The sequence below is a fragment of the Ctenopharyngodon idella genome, chromosome 16, assembly GCF_019924925.1.
Source record: "Ctenopharyngodon idella isolate HZGC_01 chromosome 16, HZGC01, whole genome shotgun sequence".
In the NCBI taxonomy this organism is placed as follows: Eukaryota; Metazoa; Chordata; class Actinopteri; order Cypriniformes; family Xenocyprididae; genus Ctenopharyngodon; species Ctenopharyngodon idella.
In genome coordinates, this window is record NC_067235.1 from 1,267,814 (window position 1) to 1,276,451 (window position 8,638).

An 8,638-nucleotide genomic window follows, 5' to 3' on the forward strand; every position below is an offset into this window, starting at 1 on the left:
CCTACTGGCATAACAATATAACAATATATACACAGACTGACAGTCTGTCTGCAGTGCACAAACACAGACAAGTGATACAAACAGTGACTAAATTTCAGCACTCGTGGAACGCCAGTCTATTCTAGCACAGCTGGAAATCCAAACTGACCAATCAGATCCAGCACTGGAACTGTTTTATAATGTACAATCAACCACACTGATGCAGAACAATTCCAAGAGCTGTTCAGATCAGGATCTGTTAGACAGCATCATCCCAGAGTCACATTGTGTCTTCACTCAAATAATTAGCTGGAGATAAAGAAAACAGAGGGAAAAGTGTATAGGTTAGATGGGCCCTCAGGGGCCCAATATGCCATGAGAAAGAGTGATGGTGGCTCCAGCCCTCCTGTAGTCTGTGCCGTCGCCCACTGCTGACCGACTCTCAGCGCTGCTGTCAGGACCGGGTGGGGGTGTGATAATTGCTGCCATCTGACCCTCTGTCCCCTGAAAAACGATCCCAGCGCAGGAAGGTAAGCTCTGACTGCGTTTGTCCAGAGGTGTGGTTCGGCAAACATCCGAATCCTCGCTAAAACTGCTATCTCTGCCTCACTGTTTGCTTGTGAGGAGTTACAAAATGACTGTCCAGTAATTTTCCTTCAACAGGAATGAAGACTTTTTTTCTCAATGCCTAATTTATCATAGAATTGTGTGGGTCTTAACTTCATTTGCGTAAAACCATTAAGTGGCCCAACAAAATTACTGATCATACAAAAGTAACAAAATTGTTATTAAAATTAGTCAAAATCTAAGCATAAATATTATTATATTATATTATATTATATTATATATAACATTATAATATTTGTAACATTTATACCTGTTAGTTATGCATTTGGCATAACTGTAATATCTATAACACCATCAATTTTGTATAAATTTACATCAGTTAACATTAATTATTTCAAACTAGAAACAACAATGAACAACTGTATACTTAGATATTAACATTTAACATAGATTCATAAATTCTGTAAAATATAATAAAGGATAATAAATTCTTTTGTTCATTGTTAATTCAAGATGTCTAATGTATAACAGATGTTAACTAATTGAACCTTATTTCAGTGTTATCAAAATATTGTAGTTGTGAAAGAAATGTGCTGAAGTTTATGAATGTGCACTTGTAGTGTACTTCAAATCTTAAAAGTATATTTTTAAAAACTGTACTTGTAGGTAACATAATATTACTAAAAAATATTCTTAAAAAGAGACACTTTCCTGACTATGTTTCTTGTACTCTATTAAAAAGTGCACTTTGTAATAATGTCAAATTAAAAGTATGTTTTAAATCATTATGTTTTAGAAGAAGTACACGTATTTTAATGTGTTGACTAACATACATGTAAAACACTTGATTATAATTTTAGCAGTAGTGTGTTATTCAGTATTACATTTAAAGCTGATATTTTAAATTGCAGCTTCATCATAACAAATGTGTAATGACAAATACATGACATACAAGTTTCAGTAGAAAAAGTATATTTTAGTTGATAAATGCTCAGTATTCAGCAGCACATTTTAACCATATCTCAAAGACAACAAAAGTAATTTTTGCAATAATTAAATGTCTGAAAACATTACATTCATTTTAAACTTAAAGCATATTCTTTTAAAGTATATTATTCATGTAACAAGTACTCTTTTCAAAAGTATGCTAAAGTGTACTTCTTTTTCACAAGGGTTCATAGATGAAAAAAACTGACTTTTGGCTATAAAGCACAATACACAACAAAGGACAAAAAAAATGCATGTAATTATATGTATAAAGTATAAAGCCTACAAAAGCTTTTTCAAACAATGTTTCAGCTACCACAGAACTTTGGTTAATTGCTCTAGGGGTGCCAAAAGACCATTTTATTATCTTATTCATGATTAAGTAGTATTGTATTTTAATGGAAACATATATTTACATTAGCTAGGCAAAAGAAGTTAGAATTAAGGTTAAACTGAAACTCAAGGCATTTCAACACAAGTTCTGCTCATGTATTTGAAAGCTGCTATTGGATCATTGAGGGAAGACGTCATATTATGAGACTGCGCATTACTTTATGGAGAGCTTACAACCTACTAGCTACATTCTGCTTTAAAGACCTCCTGTGACGAAAATCAAGTTTTTAATGTTGTTCATATGTCTATGATTTTAATATGCTTTAAGACAAACTCAGATTCATCCTTCAACACCATTGCTGAGTATTTTCTCTTTAAAATTGCAGTGAACCAAAGACAGTCTCAAAAACGCCCGTTTCCTGCCGTCACAAACATGTGACCAAGGGCTCTTCCTATCATTATCTCTAAGGATGTTGATTTTTAGTTGGCAGCTGTCTAAATCTGAGATAATGAACGGGAACATGGTTAGTGTAACATTAACAACACATTATTAGCTGTTTCATTAGCTAATCATATCAGTTACCATTATGTGTCTGACTTTATAGAGAGTGATACATAAAACTCAGTGTACCATTCTGATACACTGATTTGTAGACGAGCCTGTATAATTCACTCTTCTACTTCTTCTGAATCAGTTTCTGGCTCAAACCAATATTTCCTCTTGCCATTGTGCAGCGTTTACTACAGTTGAGCGAGTGGATCTCTGAGCTGCTGCGTTTGAGTGGAGGCGGAGACTAATTTCCATATTCATGATTCTGCGTATACTAAATGAAGCAAGGGTGTCGAGTTACATTCAAGCTATTAGAAGGCATGATCAAAGAATTTTCACAAGGAAAAAAGTTTATTCTGATTATCAAAGATTAGTTTTAAGGGATACAATTATTGCCTGCAGGGGAACTTTAAGGGGGATTCTAAAATACTGAGTCTGGCAGCCTTTGACATCAACAACAAGAGATATGGAAAGCATTTAGTCCTCCCTATAAAGGTTGATAAGTCTATTTTTCTCTGTTGTAAGTACCCTATATCACAAGAGCCCACTTTGGGTCACAACCCACTAGTTAAAAAACCACTATACCGTAATGAATAGTATTCTGAAACCATGTGGTATAGGTACAGACAACAGCACTTCTTTCTAATTAACTGTTCAACTGAGTCATTTAAAATACATTTACACTGCATTACTGGTCTTGGAAAACACTTTCTTACCCAAGTGACTTTATTGTGTAAGAGGCATTTACAAGAACAGGTAGATCGAGAACATAAGCACTAGAGGGCTGTTCTTCATTCCAATCCTACAAGGAATCCTGCTCACACTCATCCACTAAGCGGTGTGATTTATGCAATTTATTGGGGTACTTTCCAGATACACACCATCTTGCCCAACAAAGTTGGCCAATGTCCGGTGCGGCCGATCAAGAGTGACGCGCACATATATAAACATGCAACGTTTATGTGATGAGTTGTGCTCTGAATGCTGTGTTTGGGAAATAAGGAAAGGTTTGATTGGTGCGGAGCTGTTCTATGATGAATAGCTTTGGCGATGAAGTGTCTGATACGTTCTGAGAAAGGACAGGGAGTGTGAAGGGGGAAGTCTTTAGGGAGGTCAAAAGGGAGATGCTAAGGTCGTATTGATGACAGAGGAAGGAACTTTGAAAGAGAAAGAGAGGTGATGAATGACCTAGAATGATAAGAAATGGCCAGTGAGCGAGAGAGAGAGAGAGAGATGGTAACTGAGGAGAGATGTTTTATCTATGAATGACATAAGGAGAAAAAGTGGGAATGCACTATGACCTTTGACCTCACTGGCTCAGCAGAGAAACAAACACAGGCAAGCGCTCACCAGACTGTTTAACTGACCCCATAATCCTGCCATACAACAACACTGAGAGAGTGACTTATATAATCCTTCAAATGTTTCTTACACTGGATCTATGATCCTCTGAACCTCCTTTAACACATTACTGCTCCAGTACTCATTTTCTTTCTGTGAAGTGTTTGCTAATTTTTCAAATAATTGTGAACAGTGCTGTTCAAAAGGTGTTTTAAATTAATAGTGACCGTAAAGACTTTTACAGCTGCCTTTAACATTGATAATAATCATAAATGTTTCTTGATCATCAAATCATTATATCAGAATGATTTCTGAAGGATCATGTGACGCTGAAGACTGGAGTAATGATGCTGAAAATTCAGCTTTGATCACAGGAATAAATTACACTTTACTATATATTCACATAGAAAACAGCTGTTTTAAAGTGCAATACTATTTCACAATTTTAAAAAATTATTCTTGGTTTAGTGTAAGAGACTTCTTCCAAAAACATTAAAATATCATTATCAACCCCAAACTTTTGACCAGTAGTGTGTGTATATTGGCATATTGATTCTGATTGGCTTTCGGGTCACGATGAAAGAGAAACAGAGGAGGTGAAGAGAGTGAGAGACACATTTAAATAGTCATTTTCAGAATATCAGTTCCAGTGAACTTATATATCATGTTAGTTTCTAGCACTTATTATAGTGTTTTACTAGAAGAGGTTGGCCTGTAAACAGAAGCTTATGTTGGTACGCCCTCCAGTGGGTGTATTCGGTGTTGCTCCTGGCCCTTCAATGATTACATTACATTTCCTTTACATAACTTAAAGGAAATGAGAGGGAAAAACAGTAGTCGTTAAAGACATTATTACAATCCACAGTGACATGCCCCGTCTTAACTGAGGAATGATATCACATTTTAGAGATATTATCAGTTGTAATCAGTAGCGGCTCCTGACTGTAAATTTAGGAAGGGCAGATTCTGGGTCTTAGAGGTAGTTACATTTTGTAAGCCTTATATATTCTAATCGCTGAACACATGACACTTTTAGCAGAGGTGTAACGTCTCTGCGTCATTCCGCCTGAGGGTGGCGCTCTACTGTTGATTGACAGGCACGCATAGAATGCTTTCTTGGTATCGCCTGGTAGTATTTAATGTCTCCGAATGTTGTTTTAGAATGCTGTGGAGGAATTCCGGTGTGGAATAGAAAGTCATTTCTATTCTCAGAACAAACACAACAGCGCTAGAGCATATAAAGGTTATTCACATTATTCAATCGTGAGGTAGGGTAATGTTGATATGTGCATGCTGTGGATTAAATTGTTTGCCTTCATTCCCAAGCGAACACACACATATATATATAAAAAAGTAAGCATTTGTCTACGCCTCATGTCTGGTGCAACATTTGTTATCATTTTAAAAGAACTATTAAATGCACTGGCGCTCAACACTGAAAAGAGCAGAATCTCTTGCTATATATAATACAACACTCCCACCTTGTGGGCTATTACCTTAATGACACGACAGTACGTTAATACCAGTTAAACTTTTAATTAAACTTGTAATATATAAAATCAGCCTCCAACTTTTGTTGACTGGGTCTGCCTTGATTCTGAAGCATTAAACCTGTTTGTCTCGCATTAACGTTTTTGGTGTTTAATATTGTTTCTTCAAATAAAACCAGACGAGGAGCAGTTTGGTGTTTCTCTTTCTTTATTGACCATTACACTCCAGTTGGTCCGTTTTGCATCATGATTCAATTAAAATCACACTATCACAGCACTATAGCATGCTGGAGACCTTTTACCTTATGAATGCATCCAAATATTATTTAATCATTCCTGAAGTAATCCATCCAGCTTTTCTCTCCGTGATAACAAACGTTATTAGCAGTTAGCAATGAGCATTATCAACAAGACTTGTAGGCAAGGCCTTTCAGATATCTGAAAATATCATGTTAACTAGTCGAAATTTAATTAGAGATAACTCCAAGTACCTTTGCGTAGGCTATGTGTCGCATCAACTGAAGATATCTCTGACATCATTACAGATATCTGAAATAGTATTTAGACTAGTCAAAACATATTAGAGATGTCCCGAATTGAATTTCTTACTAGTCCAATTTTGTAATTGCAGATATCTCTATAATTCTGATAAGTCAAAATATAATTATGACTCATCGAAATACAATTATGTAAAATATAGTCAAACTATACTCTTAGGCTACATGCCAATTCCACCTGCCATAAAACGTCTCTGGTTACTCATGTAACCTCGGTTCCCTGAGAGGTGCGAACAACACATTGCGTTGTTACGCTCTGGGGTTATCCCCCTCCTTCCACAAATACTGAAGCCTGATTGCGTCATGCCGGTAAAATTAACTGGCCAATGACGCATGAGCGTACGAACTATGGGCGGAGCCCCCACTATATAGCTCGGTGCTCACCATCATTGACCCAGAATCTTTCAACTGAACGAACAGGTATATAAGACTTTGGGAGTTACAACACAGCAGCGTGCACAATGTCTCATTCCCTCCTCTCAGGGAACCGAGGTTACATGTGTAACCGGATATGTTCCCTTTCGAGTCTGTCTCTCGACATTGCATTGCTACGCTATGGGGATCGCATACAATCCCGCTGTGTTGTAACCGAAAACATAACGATAAGAGTATATGAGCCAGACTCGATAGAGTCGAGTCCACTGACCATTTCACATCCACTAGAGCACATAGGGGAAAAAGTAGTAGGGACAAATAAGTGCCCTCCAGCTCATAGCAAAGCGGGAATAAGCAACGATATACATATACAGTCATGACAATTTCACATGACTAAGCGTCTGCACACATACTCATTCAAATGTGCATACCTATAGACTAAACACGTAAATTTACAGCAAGAACGCATTAAAAGTCTTCTATTTTAAGTTAAAAATTTGTCATTTAAGCGGCCTCTAAGTTAATAATTAATGATTTTTTACAACGGAAGTGATTCTTACTTATAAAACATAAGTAAAAACTTACTTTAGCTCGATAATAACTTTTTCCTAGAGCTGCTGTAAAGCTAAAACAACCTCTGTCCATTAATTTTCCTATTATCACTGTGAAGCTGCTTTGAAACAATCTGTATTGTAAAAAGTGCTATATAAATGAAGATGTCTTGACTTGACATGACCTGGCACACATACAGTGTATAAACAACGAGCCATGACTGACGAGAATTAGCGAAAAGACTCCATAACATGAGATAATCAATAACCAACTCACCGCGATCGAGATCAACCTGAGCACATCCTTTGAAAACTAATGAATATCATGCTGTGACGCTGACTGAATCAGCGTATTCAGGATATGAAAGTGCACTGGAACTGGTCGGAACCACCTAGCTCGGGAGGGGGCGTGGCCAGGCGTGGACGAACTACCAATTGGGAATGACTGCCGTCTCACTGCACAGACAGAACAAGCGGTACAAAAAACTGTAAAATCTAGCAAAAGTGTTTTTTGCGAAGACCACCTGCCACCTGAAAAAAATATTCTGAATCGACATTCCTCTAGCCCAAGCCCATGAAGAAGCTACACTCCTCTCGGAGTGAGCACAGACTCCAAAAGAACAGGTCTCGTGTTTAGAAGCATATGCCAGAGCAATCCAATGGGACCGTCGTTGTTTCGAAACCAGCAGCCCCTTAGTGCGGCCTCCGAAACAGACAAACAGCTGCTCAGACAGTCTAAAGTGACTGGACCTGTCCAAATAAGCTTGCAGAGCACGGACTGGTCATAAAGGGTTTGCAGTGTTGATGAAGATTCCTGGGAAGCAAATGCTTGCAGCGTTATAACCTGTGCTCTAAACGAAGTAGAAAGAACTTTAGGCACATACCCCCGTCCGGGCTGTAGTCTGACCATGCAGTCATCACTACCGTACTCCATTCAAGCAGCGTCTGTAGACAGTGCATAGAAATCACACACTCTCTTACCACATGCTAATGTGAGCAAAAGCGCTGTCTTGAATGAGAGCACTTTTAACTCCACTCTTGCTCTGAAAGCACCCTAAGCACCCAGGACAGATCCCAGACTGGCACCATGTTAGGCCGAGAGGGGCACAATTGACTGTGATTTCAGAGCATACAAGCACCTGGTCGAAAGGGGATTTTGCTTCCGCGATTGTGTCTAAAACCCTCTGAGACACATCTAGCACTCACCCTTCACGCTTCGTTCCAAAGCTCTGGCCTGAGGTTCCACGCCGTGTCTTTTGCTTCAGATAACACATCCCTCCACAACGGAATCAGCCACGGAGGGGCCATTAGGAGCTCCACCAGCTCCGGAAACCATGCTGGGCCAATTCGGTGCAACCAGAAGCACAGTTTCTCGCTCCTCTCTGATCTTGTGCAGCACCAGTGGCACGATCTTCACTGTGGAAAAAGCAAAATTACACTCTCTGGGCCAGCTACATGAGAGCGCATCCCCATCCAGGTGAGCGCTTGTTAGCGAGAAGAACACACACTGCCCAAACGGACAGAAGGTTCCTGTCTGCCCAAAAGAGGGAACGCTCCGCCAGCCGCTGAAGTGAGCGTGAGCGAATACCCCCTTGGTGGTTGATATAAGACATCACCGTCGTGTTGTCTGTTCAAATAAGGACATGACGATCCTTCACTACCGGAAAAAAGTGCTGCAAAGCCAAAAATACTGCCTTCAGCTCTGTGTATGTGCCACTTTGACTGCGCACTCGTCCAGGTGCTGCACGGCCGCTGCCATCAGCCCCAGCAACCTCTGAAAGCACTTCAGAATAACCGCTTTCTCTGGTTTGAACAAGGCGAGAATGCTGAGCAAAGACTGTGCACGCTCCTGAGAAAGATGCACTCTCATCGTTCGTGAGTCAAAGTTTATTCTCGAGAATACAATGC